Genomic DNA, 16,630 nt, shown 5'->3' on the forward strand with positions numbered 1-16,630 from the left:
TGGACATAAATGTTTTGGGAAATAGACCAAATGATGCGCTGCCGTATTAAACCATGGAATCACATAATGTTTTGTATAATATTATTAGTGTGGTTTGTTTAAAGTTTGATGTAAGCATATGTAAAATAGCGAAGTATGAAATGCAATAATTTTCCATGGTTAAGTATTATTTAGATTGTAGTAATTGATTCTGTACTAAGCTATTAAGTATGAACATTAACGGGTAGGTACTACCCAAGATATAATTATAAAACGCTAATAAGAAGAAAAGGCTTTTATAATAATACCTGGTTCATATTATTAACAAGCTATAAATGTACTATAAATACACACTACATCTATAATATTCCATGTGAATAATTATTTTCTTTCATTAGGAAATGGCGCGATTGAATCGAATGACGGAACAAGAACTCGAGGAACTCATCAACCAGCGAGTGAACGATAGAATGCTATGGGTCGAAGCTGCAAGAGCTGCTGCAGTTAACCCAAATCCTCGTGTAGGATGCTCCTACAAGACGTTTCAAGCTTGCAAGCCATCATCATTCAGTGGAACGGAAGGACCGATCGGTTTAACCCGATGGATAGAAAAGATGGAGACGGTGTTCAAAATCAGTGGTTGTGATGAAAAAGACATGACCAAGTTTGCATCGTGCACTTTACAAGATAGTGCACTCACATGGTGGAAGAATTATGTGAAGGCGGTAGGAGGAGATGTAGCTTATGATACTCCATGGGAAGAATTCAAAGCAATGATAATCACCGAGTATTGTCCAAGGAATGAGGTTATTAAGTTAGAAGATGAGTTACGAAGTTTGAAGGTGGTTGGTACTGAAATCACCAACTACAATCAGCGATTTATGGAATTGGTTTTACTATGTCCTGAATTGGTTCCAACCGAAGCACGGAAGATTGAAATGTACAAAGGTGGTTTGCCCAAAAAGGTCAAGGCAAATGTTACAGCATCGAAACCTAAGACAATTCATGAAGCTATAACCATGGCAAACGAGCTAATGGATCAGGTCATTTTGGATAAGAAAGCATTCAATACTGATGTGAAGGTATCAGGTAACAAGAGAAAGTGGAACGGAAATTATGATCGAGGTTACCAACAGCAATCTTTTAAGAAACCAGAAACCCTGAAAGGTGCGGGTAGCGGTTCAGGCTTTGGTTACAAAGGACAAAGTCCTTTATGCAACCGTTGTCACAAACATCATTTTGGTTACTGTAGTGTGTTGTGCACTAAATGCAATAGACAGGGACATCTTGCTGAAGATTGTAAGGCTCTCGTTACAAATGGTAACAAGACTCCTGCTACCAACGCAAATAGAACTGCTTTGGCTAACGTTACTTGTTTTGGATGTGGAAAACAAGGTCATTATAAGAGTCAGTGCCCGAATCCAGAAAAGAATGGCGGACCTGCACGTGGAAGAGCGTTTGTTATTAATGCTAGAGAGGCACGTGAAGACCCGGAGCTTGTTACGGGTACGTTTACCATTAATAACTTATCAGCATCTATTTTATTTGACACTGGCGCCGATAGAAGTTACGTGTGTATAAATTTTTACACTAAATTGAATTGTTCATCATTACCTCTAGATGCTAAGTACTTGATTGAGTTAGCTAATGGTAAACTAATTAAAGCCGATAAAATTTGTCGTGGTTGTGAAATAAATCTAGCCGGAGAAACGTTTAAAATCGACTTAATACCCGTAGAATTAGGAGGTTTTGATGTAATAGTCGGCATGGACTGGATGTCCAAAATAGGAGCGGAAGTTGTTTGTGCTAAGAAGGCAATTCGTATTCCTGGTAAGGATAAAATACCGGTGATGATTTATGGAGAGAAGGGTAATTCAAAGCTAAAACTCATTAGCTGTTTGAAAGCCAAGAAGTGTTTAGAAAAGGGATGTTACGCTATTTTAGCACATATTAATAAAGTTGAAAAGAAAGAAAAGTGTATCAACGATGTGCCTGTGGCAAGAGATTTTCCTGAAGTTTTTCCGGAAGAATTGCCGGGATTACCTCCATTTAGATCGGTAGAATTTCAAATAGATTTAGTACCAGGAGCTGCACCAGTGGCTCGTGCTCCATATAGACTTGCACCGTCCGAATTAAAAGAACTTCAAAGTCAGTTAAAAGAATTACTGGACCGTGGATTCATACGACCGAGTACTTCACCGTGGGGAGCTCCAATTTTGTTTGTTAAGAAGAAAGATGGATCTTTCAGGATGTGTATAGATTATCGTGAATTAAATAAGTTAACTATCAAGAATCGGTATCCACTACCGAGAATTGATGACTTATTTGATCAATTGCAAGGATCATGTGTTTATTCGAAAATCGATCTAAGATCGGGTTATCATCAATTACGCGTCAAAGAAGAAGACATTCCGAAAACTGCTTTTCGGACACGTTATGGTCATTACGAATTTTTGGTTATGCCGTTTGGATTGACGAATGCGCCAGCTGTATTCATGGACCTCATGAATCGAGTTTGTAGTCCGTATTTAGATAAGTTTGTTATCGTTTTCATTGATGATATTCTTATCTATTCCAAGAGTGAGCAAGAGCATGAAGAGCATTTAAGGTTGATACTGGAGTTGTTGAGAAAAGAACAACTTTATGCTAAATTTTCTAAGTGTGCTTTTTGGTTGAAAGAAGTGCAATTTCTTGGTCACGTTGTTAATAGCGAAGGAATTCAGGTTGATCCAGCAAAAACTGAAGCTATTGAAAAATGGGAGACTCCTAAGACACCAACGCAGATACGCCAATTTTTGGGTTTAGCCGGTTATTATAGAAGGTTTATTCAAGATTTTTCCCGAATAGCTAAGCCGTTGACAGCGTTAACGCAAAAAGGGAAGAAATATGAATGGACCTCGGAGCAGGAGAACGCATTTCAAATACTGAAGAAGAAGTTAACTACGGCGCCTATTTTATCGTTACCAGAAGGGAACGATGATTTTGAAATATATTGTGACGCTTCGCGACAAGGTTTTGGTTGTGTTCTTATGCAACGGAAGAAAGTTATTGCATTTGCATCCCGACAATTGAAGATTCACGAGCGAAATTATACGACGCATGATCTAGAATTGGGAGCAGTCGTGTTTGCATTGAAGATGTGGAGACACTACTTGTATGGGGTTAAATTCACTGTGTTTACTGATCATAAAAGCCTTCAACATATTTTTGATCAGAAACAATTGAACATGAGGCAACGTAGGTGGGTCGAGTTAATAAACGACTATGATTGTGAAATTCGTTATCATCCCGGAAAGGCGAATGTGGTGGCCGATGCTTTAAGCAGAAAGGAACGAGAACCAATTCGAGTTCGAGCAATGAATATAAAAATTCGCATGAATCTCAACTCACAAATCAAAGAAGTTCAACAAGAAGCACTCAATAAAGAAAACATAAAGAATGAAATAATGAAGAAGTATGAGAAGCAACTCGTTATACGGGAAGACGGAATTAGATATTTTGCAAATCGTATTTGGGTACCGAAGTTGGGTGGATTAAGGAAGTTGATATTGAACGAGGCACATAAGACAAGATACTCGATACATCCTGGAGTTGGAAAGATGTATCAAGATCTTAAGACACGTTATTGGTGGCCTAACTTAAAGACCGACGTTGCAACATATGTTGGGGAGTGTTTAACTTGTTCTAAGGTCAAAGCAGAACATCAAAAGCCGTCAGGGTTACTTCAACAACCAGAAATCCCAGAATGGAAATGGGATGGTATTACCATGGATTTCATCACGAAGTTACCAAAGACTGCCTGGGGATACGACACCATTTGGGTGATTGTTGATCGTCTCACCAAGTCTGCACATTTCTTGCCTATAAAGGAAACAGATAGAATGGAGAAACTATTACGATTGTATATAAAGGAAGTTGTTTCAAGGCATGGAATACCTATTTCTATTATATCCGATCGTGATAGTAGATTTACTTCAAAATTCTGGCAATCACTACAGGAGGCACTAGGAACTCGTTTGGATATGAGTACCGCATATCATCCGCAAACCGACGGGCAGAGTGAAAGAACAATTCAGACTCTTGAAGACATGCTCAGGGCATGTGTGATCGATTTTGGAAACGGATGGGATAAATATCTACCGTTAGCAGAATTCTCGTATAATAATAGTTATCATGCGAGCATTGGAGCTGCGCCATTCGAAGCATTGTATGGAAGGAAGTGTAGATCTCCTATCTGTTGGAATGAAGTAGGAGATCGACAATTAACTGGTCCCGAGATCATACATGAAACGACTGAGAAGATAGTGCAAATCAAGGAGAGATTGAAAACAGCCCGTAGTCGCCAAAAGAGCTACGCCGATGTTCGAAGGAAACCATTAGAGTTTCAGATCGGTGACATGGTTATGCTAAAGGTGTCACCTTGGAAAGGTGTAATACGTTTCGGTAAAAGAGGTAAACTGAACCCAAGATATGTAGGCCCGTTCAAGATTATCGAACGCATTGGACCGGTAGCTTATCGACTCGAGTTACCGCAACAACTCGCCGGAGTACATAATACCTTTCACGTCTCGAACCTTAAGAAGTGTCTTGCAAAGGAAGACCTTACCATTCCTCTTGAAGAAATCCATGTCGACGAGAAACTACAATTCGTCGAAGAACCAATTGAAATCATGGACCGTGAAGTTAAACAGCTCAAACAGAGCAATATACCGATCGTTAAGGTTCGTTGGAATGCTCGAAGAGGTCCTGAGTTTACTTGGGAACGAGAGGATCAGATGAAACAAAAGTATCCACACTTGTTTCTCGATGACGCAAAATAGGTACAATTTTAAAATTTCGGGACGAAATTTATTTAACGGGGAGGTAATGTAACGACCCGCACTTTTTCGATCGTTCTATACTTATAAGATTGATATTTACATAAATTAAACATTACCAACTTGATAAGTAATCCAAATTGTCGAGACTTATATTTCCGAAAAGAGTTTTACACAACGTTTGACCGTCTAGTTTGACCGATGATATCACGAACTATACAATATATGATAATTATACGTTTGTGTATATAAATGTATATATACATATTTAACATGATTAATGAATGTTTTAATACCTCATTTTATATTAATAACAATAAGTTACAAGTATATTTTGAAACTACTAACTTAAGTTTTCAAAACGATAACAATACGTAACGTTATTTGACATATATACTTAAGACTTATAATGTTATACATATATTGTATAAGTAATGTATTTAATTACTTTTAAAGAACTTAAATACATAAAACCATATAAGTGTATTCACAAAAGATAGCTATATTTGAATCCTCATTTCATTTTTCACAAAATTTCTATACGTATACCTAGAGTATTTGTACTCGTATCATACCTAGCTCCTATACGTATTTACTAATAGTAAATACACATCAAAATCACCACCTAACCAGCCATTATTCATGCCCTTAGAGCTAGGTAATTACTTTTGGATGATTACTTGACTAATTAACAAAATTACAAACTAAAAATCTTATCATGTATTACATGATACACGTTTTTTTTAGGTTATAAGTATCACCATTTCTAGTTCATTTTCTAACCTCATTTTTAGTTAAACACACACTCTTTCACAACCCTTAAAACCCTTAATCAATTCAGCAAAGTTTCCAAGAAGATCTAGCTTCAAAAACCATACTAAAACACCATAAGAAAACCATACAAAAACACTTCAAGAAAACCCTCCAAGAACACCAACTTACTCCCAATCTTTCATCCACTTCTATCACCCTTTTGATTCTAGCTTCTTACTCCTCTTTTACAGCAAACTTATCCAAGGAACTTGAGGTAGAATCTATGTTCATAACCTTATTCGATTCATATATATATAGCTATCTTATTTTGTGGTACAAAAGTTTAACAACAAGAACATAGTTTGAATGTTTTCAAACTTGTTTGCAAACTAAATAGATCCTTCTAACTTAACTTTTAAAATACTTCAAGACATGTAACATAACTTATTTATATGTTAATTTAACAAGGTAAAACTTGGTTTTTCAAAGTATAAGTATTTTTGGAAAAATGGTCATTAAATGATTTTGTTGTAACAAAAATGTTTAACTTCATATGTTTCACTAAACTTTCACCTATGCCGTATGATTTTGAATACAAACCAAGGTATTTACAGTTCATAGTCTTAAAGAAGAACTCGATCCAAGAAGATGGCAATTTGAATCAACGAAAACGGACTTGTAACGAAGAAACTATGACCGAAACAAAATTGGTTATCCAAGACTTAATTGACTTCGGGATTCATTGGAAAAATTTACATAAAATCACATCTTTATAAGATAACATGATATTTTATATATATGTACTCATAATTCAATTTCATATGGTTCAGGATCACCCGTAAGCAACACGAGAAGATTAATCATAAGATCCCATGATTGTACGCAACACGTCATTTGACAACACCGGTACCATGGGTCAAGATTAATCTCGACCAATACATATACGATGGGGTTTTATTTATTTCGTTGGGGGTTTTATTTATTTCATTGCGGGTATATTAAACATCTAAAAATGAACCATTAAAATTGAGTTACTAACAAAGAAATGCTAACTACGGACTAAGGAATTATTCTAAGTATTAAAAGTATAACAAGTATATATATATATATATATATATAACGTTTGTTTTAAAATGAAAACATATTGATATATTATATATGGATAGGTTCGTGATATCAACCGGAAGACCGAGTCAAATTATATATCTTCAAAGACAACCGTGAGTATATAGTCCCACTTTTAAACTCTAAATATTTCGGGATGAGAATACATGTATTTTATGTTTTACGATATGGACACAAGTAACTGAAAAATATGTTCTACGTTGAGTTGTACCACTGGCATACTTCCCTGTAGCTTGGTAACTAATATTTACAGCGGTATTGTAAACGCGAATCCTGTTGATAGATCTATCGGGCCTGACAACCCCAACCGGACTGGACGACCAGTATTCAACGGTTGCACAGTACTTCGTTTTGTGACTACACTTGGTACGGTGTAGTAAGATTTCATATTAAAGGGAATATGCGACGTGAAAATGTTAAGTATGGTTACCAAGTGCTCAACCACTTAGAATACTTTTATTAAACTGTTTATATACGAAATCTTGTGGTCTATATATATATTGCTGCCGGCATTAAACCTATATCTCACCAACTTTATGTTGACCTTTTAAAACATGTCTATTCTCAGGTGATTTCTAAAGCTTCCGCTGCATCATGTTGGATCTAACCAGGATCTTGCGTACGCATGTTTGTGTCAAAAATAAAACTGCATATCCGAGATGTTGTATTGTAAAATATGCTAGAAACCGTGTTGTTGTCATCATTTGTAAAGTTTGTAAGTCGAAGATTATCGCTAAACGTTAATCTTCTTTTTATTGTCTTAAGCTTGTAACAAAAATAATGGTTATGGTTTGCAATGTATAATATATGCAGTTTTCTTTCAAAAATGTCTCATATAGAGGTCAATACCTCGCAATGAAATCATACGTTATCTAACGCGTTCTTATGGTTAAGGACGGGTTATGACACACATCACCGTGGGGAGCTCCTGTTTTGTTTGTCAAGAAGAAAGATGGTACATTCAGGTTGTGTATCGACTACCGAGAGTTGAACAAACTTACCATCAAGAACCGCTACCCACTACCGAGAATCGACGACTTATTTGATCAACTACAAGGCTCGTCTGTTTATTCAAAGATTGACTTACGTTCCGGGTATCATCAAATGCGGGTGAAAGAAGATGATATTCCAAAGACTGCTTTCAGAACACGTTATGGTCATTACGAGTTTATGGTCATGCCATTTGGTTTAACTAATGCACCAGCTGTGTTCATGGACCTTATGAACCGAGTGTGTGGACCATATCTTGACAAGTTTGTCATTGTTTTCATTGATGACATACTTATTTACTCAAAGAATGACCAAGAACACGGTGAACATTTGAGAAAGGTGTTAGAAGTATTGAGGAAGGAAGAATTGTACGCTAAATTTTCAAAGTGTGCATTTTGGTTGGAAGAAGTTCAATTCCTCGGTCACATAGTGAACAAAAAAGGTATTAAGGTGGATCCGGCAAAGATAGAAACTGTTGAAAAGTGGGAAACCCCGAAAACTTCGAAACACATACGCCAGTTTTTAGGACTAGCTGGTTACTACAGAAGGTTCATCCAAGACTTTTCCAGAATAGCAAAACCCTTGACTGCATTAACGCATAAAGGGAAGAAATTTGAATGGAAGGATGAACAAGAGAAAGCGTTTCAGTTATTGAAGAAAAAGCTAACTACGGCACCTATATTGTCATTGCCTGAAGGGAATGATGATTTTGTGATTTATTGTGACGCATCAAAGCAAGGTCTCGGTTATGTATTAATGCAACGAACGAAAGTGATTGCTTATGCGTCTAGACAATTGAAGATTCACGAGCAAAATTATACGACGCATGATTTGGAATTAGGCGCGGTTGTTTTTGCATTAAAGACTTGGAGGCACTACTTATATGGGGTCAAAAGTATTATATATACCGACCACAAAAGTCTTCAACACATATTTAATCAGAAACAACTGAATATGAGGCAGCGTAGGTGGATTGAATTGTTGAATGATTATGACTTTGAGATTCGTTACCACCCGGGGAAGGCAAATGTGGTAGCCGATGCCTTGAGCAGGAAGGACAGAGAACCCATTCGAGTAAAATCTATGAATATAATGATTCATAATAACCTTACTACTCAAATAAAGGAGGCGCAACAAGGAGTTTTAAAAGAAGGAAATTTAAAGGATGAAATACCCAAAGGATCAGAGCAGCATCTTAATATTCGGGAAGACGGAACCCGGTATAGGCCTGAAAGGATTTGGGTACCAAAATTTGGAGATATGAGAGAAATGGTACTTAGAGAAGCTCATAAAACCAGATACTCAATACATCCTGGAACGGGGAAGATGTACAAGGATCTCAAGAAACATTTTTGGTGGCCGGGTATGAAAGCCGATGTTGCTAAATACGTAGGAGAATGTTTGACGTGTTCTAAGGTCAAAGCTGAGCATCAGAAACCATCAGGTCTACTTCAACAACCCGAAATCCCAGAATGGAAATGGGAAAACATTACCATGGATTTCATCACTAAATTGCCAAGGACTGCAAGTGGTTTTGATACTATTTGGGTAATAGTTGATCGTCTCACCAAATCAGCACACTTCCTGCCAATAAGAGAAGATGACAAGATGGAGAAGTTAGCACGGCTGTATTTGAAGGAAGTCGTCTCCAGACATGGAATACCAATCTCTATTATCTCTGATAGGGATGGCAGATTTATTTCAAGATTCTGGCAGACATTACAGCAAGCATTAGGAACTCGTCTAGACATGAGTACTGCCTATCATCCACAAACTGATGGGCAGAGCGAAAGGACGATACAAACGCTTGAAGACATGCTACGAGCATGTGTTATTGATTTCAGAAACAGTTGGGATCGACATCTACCGTTAGCAGAATTTTCCTACAACAACAGCTACCATTCAAGCATTGAGATGGCGCCGTTTGAAGCACTTTATGGTAGAAAGTGCAGGTCTCCGATTTGTTGGAGTGAAGTGGGGGATAGACAGATTACGGGTCCGGAGATTATACAAGAAACTACCTAGAAGATCATCCAAATTCAACAACGGTTGAAAACCGCCCAAAGTCGACAAAAGAGCTACGCTGACATTAAAAGAAAAGATATAGAATTTGAAATTGGAGAGATGGTCATGCTTAAAGTTGCACCTTGGAAAGGCGTTGTTCGATTTGGTAAACGAGGGAAATTAAATCCAAGGTATATTGGACCATTCAAGATTATTGATCGTGTCGGACCAGTAGCTTACCGACTTGAGTTGCCTCAACAACTCGCGGCTGTACATAACACTTTCCACGTCTCGAATTTGAAGAAATGTTTTGTTAAAGAAGATCTCACTATTCCGTTAGATGAAATCCAAATCAACGAAAAACTCCAATTCATCGAAGAACCCGTCGAAATAATGGATCGTGAGGTTAAAAGACTTAAGCAAAACAAGATACCAATTGTTAAGGTTCGATGGAATGCTCGTAGAGGACCCAAGTTCACCTGGGAGCGTGAAGATCAGATGAAGAAGAAATACCCGCATCTATTTCCAGAAGATTCGTCAACACCTTCAACAGCTTAAAATTTCGGGACGAAATTTATTTAACGGGTAGGTACTGTAGTGACCCGAACTTTTCCATGTTTATATATATTAATTGAGATTGATATTTACATGATTAAATGTTTCCAACATGTTAAGCAATCAAACTTGTTAAGACTTGATTAATTGAAATATGTTTCATATAGACAATTGACCACCCAAGTTGACCGGCGATTCACGAACGTTAAAACTTGTAAAAACTACATGACGATATATATATGGATATACATATGGTTAACATGAGATTATGATAAGTAAGTATCTCCATAAGTATATTAACAATGAGTTATATACATATAAACAAGACTACTAACTTAAGGATTTCGAAACGAGACATATATGTAACGATTATCGTTGTAACGACATTTAAATGTATATATATCATATTAAGATATATTAATATATCATAATATCATGATAATATAATAATTTAACATCTCATTAGATATAATAAACAATGGGTTAACAACATTAATTGAGATCGTTAACTTAAAGGTTTCAAAACAACACTTACATGTAACGACTAACGATGACTTAACGACTCAGTTAAAATGTATATACATGTAGTGTATTTAGATGTATTAAAATACTTTTGAAAGACTTCAGGACATATATCAAAACACTCATACTTAACGAAAATGGTTACAGTTACTTTCCCATTCTTTTCTTTCATCAAGAATTCTAGTCGTATTCTTACCCGTATTATACACAGCTTCAAAACGTACTTACTATGGGTATATACTAATAGGAACTAGCATGGGATTCCACTCTTGATTATTTCATGTATGACTAATCAATTTTAACTTCTACCATGAGCTAGTCAACTAACTAGAACTCCTTTTAACCCCACTCACCACTCACCAATTACCACTCATCATTCACTCCATTTCACTTCCAATTCTCTTTCTAATTCTCTCTCAACACACACAAACTATTATGAACGTATTTTTTACAGTAGTTAATCATTATCTTCATCAAAAATCACTTCAAGAATCAAGCTATAATCATCATAGGAAGAACACTTCAAGAACACTTCAAAAATCCCTTCAAGTTTACTAATTTACTTCCAATCTTTCTAATCCATTCCAAGTAATCATCTAAGATCAAGAAACCTTTGTTATATACAGTAGGTTATCTTTCTTATTCAAGGTAATATTCATATTCAAACTTTGATTCAATTTCTATAACTATAAACTATCTTAATTCGAGTAAAAATCTTACTTGAACTTGTTTTTGTGTCATGATCCTACTTCAAGAACTTTCAAGCCATCCAAGATCCTTTGAAGCTAGATCATTTCTTGTCACTTCCAGTAGGTTTACCTACTAAACTTGAGGTAGTAATGATGTTCATAACATCATTCGATTCATATATATAAAACTATCTTATTCGAAGGTTTAAACTCGTAATCACTAGAACATAGTTTAGTTAATTCTAAACTTGTTCGCAAACAAAAGTTAATCCTTCTAACTTGACTTTTAAAATTAACTAAACACATGTTCTATATCTATATGATATGCTAACTTAATGATTTAAAACATGGAAACACAAAAAACACCGTAAAACCGGATTTACGCCGGCGTAGTAACACCGCGGGCTGTTTTGGGTTAGTTAATTAAAAACTATAATAAACTTTGATTTAAAAGTTGTTATTCTGAGAAAATGATTTTTATTATGAACATGAAACTATATCCAAAAATTATGGTTAAACTCAAAGTGGAAGTATGTTTTCTAAAATGGTCATCTAGACGTCGTTCTTTCGACTGAAATGACTACCTTTACAAAAACGACTTGTAACTTATTTTTCCGACAATAAACCTATACTTTTTCTGTTTAGATTCATAAAATAGAGTTCAATATGAAACCATAGCAATTTGATTCACTCAAAACGGATTTAAAATGAAGAAGTTATGGGTAAAACAAGATTGGATAATTTTTCTCATTTTAGCTACGTGAAAATTGGTAACAAATCTATTCCAACCATAACTTAATCAACTTGTATTTTATATTATGTAATCTTGAGATACCATAGACACGTATACAATGTTTCAACCTATCATGTCGACACATCTATATATATTTCGGAACAACCATAGACACTCTATATGTGAATGTTGGAGTTAGCTATACAGGGTTGAGGTTGATTCCAAAATATATATAGTTTGAGTTGTGATCAATACTGAGATACGTATACATATGGGTCGTGGATTGATTCAAGATAATATTTATCGATTTATTTCTGTACATCTAACTGTGGACAACTAGTTGTAGGTTACTAACGAGGACAGCTGACTTAATAAACTTAAAACATCAAAATATATTAAAAGTGTTGTAAATATATTTTGAACATACTTTAACATATATGTATATATTGTTATAGGTTCGTGAATCAACAGTGGCCAAGTCTTACTTCTCGACGAAGTAAAAATCTGTGAAAGTGAGTTATAGTCCCACTTTTAAAATCTAATATTTTGGGATGAGAATACATGCAGGTTTTATAAATGATTTACAAAATAGACACAAGTACGTGAAACTACATTCTATGGTTGAATTATCGAAATCGAATATGCCCCTTTTTATTAAGTCTGGTAATCTAAGAATTAGGGAACAGACACCCTAATTGATGCGAATCCTAAAGATAGATCTATTGGGCCTAACAAACCCCATCCAAAGTACCGGATGCTTTAGTACTTCGAAATTTATATCATATCCGAAGGGTGTTCCGGAATGATGGGGATATTCTTATATATGCATCTTGTTAATGTCGGTTACCAGGTGTTCACCATATGAATGATTTTTATCTCTATGTATGGGATGTGTATTGAAATATGAAATCTTGTGGTCTATTGTTACGATTTGATATATATAGGTTAAACCTATAACTCACCAACATTTTTGTTGACGTTTAAAGCATGTTTATTCTCAGGTGAATATTAAGAGCTTCCGCTGTTGCATACTAAAATAAGGACAAGATTTGGAGTCCATGTTTGTATGATATTGTGTAAAAACTGCATTCAAGAAACTGACTTCGATGTAACATATTTGTATTGTAAACCATTATGTAATGGTCGTGTGTAAACAGGATATTTTAGATTATCATTATTTGATAATCTACGTAAAGTTTTTTAAACCTTCATTTATGAAATAAAGGTTATGGTTCGTTTTAAAAATGAATGCAGTCTTTGAAAAACGTCTCATATAGAGGTCAAAACCTCGCAACGAAATCAATTAATATGGAGCGTTTTTAATCAATAAGAACGGGACATTACATCATGGATCTTATGAACCGCGTGTGCAAACCGTATCTCGACAAATTCGTTATCGTGTTCATCGATGATATTTTGGTCTATTCTAAAAACGAAGAAGAACACGAGGAACATCTCCGACTTGTGCTTGAACTTTTAAGACAAGAACGACTCTATGCCAAATTCTCCAAGTGTGAATTTTGGTTGAAGGAAGTTCAATTTCTTGGTCATGTTGTAAGTGATCAAGGTATTAAAGTCGATCCATCAAAAATCGAAGCCATTAGTAAATGGGAAACTCCTACTACTCCTACTCACATTCGTCAATTCTTGGGTCTTGCCGGATACTATCGTAGATTCATCAAGGATTTCTCTTTGGTTGCTCGTCCTCTAACCGCGTTAACTCACAAGGGAAAGAAATTCGTTTGGCGACCGACGAAGAATCCGCATTTCAAATCTTGAAAATAAAGCTAACCACCGCTCCTATCTTGTCACTTCCCGAAGGTAATGATGACTTTGTTGTGTATTGTGACGCCTCGAAACATGGTTTTGGGTGTGTGTTGATGCAACGAAAGAAAGTCATTGCTTATGCCTCTCGACAACTCAAAATTCATGAACGGAACTATACGACACATGATCTCGAACTCGGAGCCGTTGTCTTTGTACTTAAAATGTGGAGACACTATCTTTATGGAACCAAAAGTACCATCTTCACCGATCACAAAAGTCTCCAACACATTTTCGACCAAAAGCAACTAAACATGAGACAACGAAGGTGGATTGAAACCTTAAACGATTACGATTACGAGCTTCGTTACCATCCCGGAAAGGCAAATGTAGTAGCCGATGCCTTAAGTCGAAAAGAAAGAGCGGTGCCTCTTCGTGTCCGAGCCTTAAACATCACCATCCACACAAACCTTAATAGCCAAATTCGAGTAGCCCAAGATGAGGCTCTCAAGGATGAAAACGTTTCACACGAGCTCTTGAACATTCTCGTCTCTCGATTCGAAATTAGGGAGACCGGACTCCGATATTTCGCCGGAAGGATTTGGGTGCCTAGATATGGGGACCTACGAAGCCTTATTTTAGATGAAGCCCATAAGTCACGATACTCGATTCACCCCGGTGCCAATAAGATGTACCACGACCTTAAAGAACAATATTGGTGGCCGAACATCAAAAGAGACGTAGCTACTTATGTTGCCAAGTGTTTGACATGTTCTAAAGTCAAAGCCGAACACCAAAGACCATCCGGGTTACTTGAACAACCCGAAATCCCGTAATGGAAGTGGGAAAGAATAACAATGGACTTCATCACCAAGTTACCAAAGACAACGGGCGGTTATGATACCATTTGGGTTATTGTTGGCCGTCTCACCAAATCCGCACACTTTCTCGCCAAGAAGGAGACCGACAAAATGGAGAAACTTGCACAACTTTACATCAAGGAGATCATAGCCCGACACGGTGTACCTTTATCGATTATCTCCGACCGAGATGGCCGTTTTGTTTCTAGATTTTGGCGTACCTTGCAAGAAGCGTTGGGAACGCGTTTAGACATGAGCACCGCATATCACCCTCAAACCGATGGACAAAGTGAACGCACAATTCAAACCTTGGAGGACATGTTACGAGCTTGCGTGGTTGATTTTGGAAAAGCTTGGGACAAGAACTTACCTCTCGCCGAGTTCTCTTACAACAATAGTTATCACGCGAGTATTAAAGTCGCACCTTTTGAAGCGCTATATGGCCGAAAATGTCGTTCACCTCTTTGTTGGGCCGAGGTAGGCGATGTGCAAATCACCGGACCCGAACTCATTCACGAAACCACCGAGAAGATCGTACAAATCCGAGATAGGCTTCGGACGGCCCGGAGTCGTCAAAAGTGCTACACCGACAAAAGACGCAACGACCTCGAATTTCAAGTCGGTGACCGAGTAATGTTAAAAGTCGCTCCTTGGAAAGGTGTAATCCATTTTGGGAAACGCGGGAAGCTAAATCCGCGGTATATTGGTCCTTTCGAAATCTTGGAGCGTATTGGAACCGTTGCTTATCGTTTAGATCTTCCGCCTCAATTGACCTCCGTTCATCCTACCTTCCATGTATCTAACTTTAAAAAGTGTCTTGCCGAACCCGATATCGTCATCCCTCTCGAGGAACTTACTATTGATGACAAACTTCATTTTGTGGAGGAACCGGTTGAAATTGTGGACACCTCCGTCAAGACATTGAAACAAAGCCGAATTCCGATTGTTAAAGTCCGTTAGAATGCCAAAAGGGGACCCGAGTTTACTTGGGAAAGGCAAGACCAAATACAAAAGAAATACCCTCACTTGTTCCCGGTTCCGGAAACGCAAGATTCTGAGGAAGAAACAACGACTACTACGCCTACTTAAATTTCAGGACAAAATTTCTTTTAAGGAGTAGGTAATGTAACATCCCGCCTTTTTCCGTTTACTTTTCCATTTAACTATTTAAATTCGGTTATATGTTTATAACATCTCCTGTTGATACACGTTTTAAAAATATCTCGTTTAGGTAATTCACGCAACCGCAACCGAACTCGAGGGACTAGTTTCGTCAAAATACCAAAGAGGTGACTAGCATTTGACTAGTCAACCCACCTCCTCTTTCTTTTCCATTTCATTTTCCTTTTTCTTTCAATACTTTCCAATTTTCTATGATTTCTCTATTTCAAGAATCATCATCTAAATCTAAACTAGCGGGTGTCTTGCAAAACAAATTACATATTTGGAATCCTTGCAACTTCCTCTTCGATTCCATACCGATTTCATTACATTTGGGTAACTTTCTAAAATCACTAGATTTTGTGTTCTTGATGTTTTTAACTTACAAAGTTGTTAATTAGTGTCTATGGCTCAAGTCTAACATGAATATATGATTTATATGTTCAATTTTGTTATTTGAAGTAACTAGCATGAACATAAACTTTGGTGTGTTTGATTTGGTGATTTGGTTGTTTGAATGATGTTAAATGTTATAAATGCATGTATTAAATGTGTTCCTAACATCACTAGTTTCAATTTGATGTGTAGGTTGTTTTAGAAAACTACATAAACATGATTAGTGATTTTGATGTTGTTGGTTAGGGTTTGATAGAATTGAATGTGAACATTTAATGTATT

Source organism: Rutidosis leptorrhynchoides, chromosome 8 (assembly GCF_046630445.1).
Source record: "Rutidosis leptorrhynchoides isolate AG116_Rl617_1_P2 chromosome 8, CSIRO_AGI_Rlap_v1, whole genome shotgun sequence".
Taxonomy (NCBI): domain Eukaryota; kingdom Viridiplantae; phylum Streptophyta; class Magnoliopsida; order Asterales; family Asteraceae; genus Rutidosis; species Rutidosis leptorrhynchoides.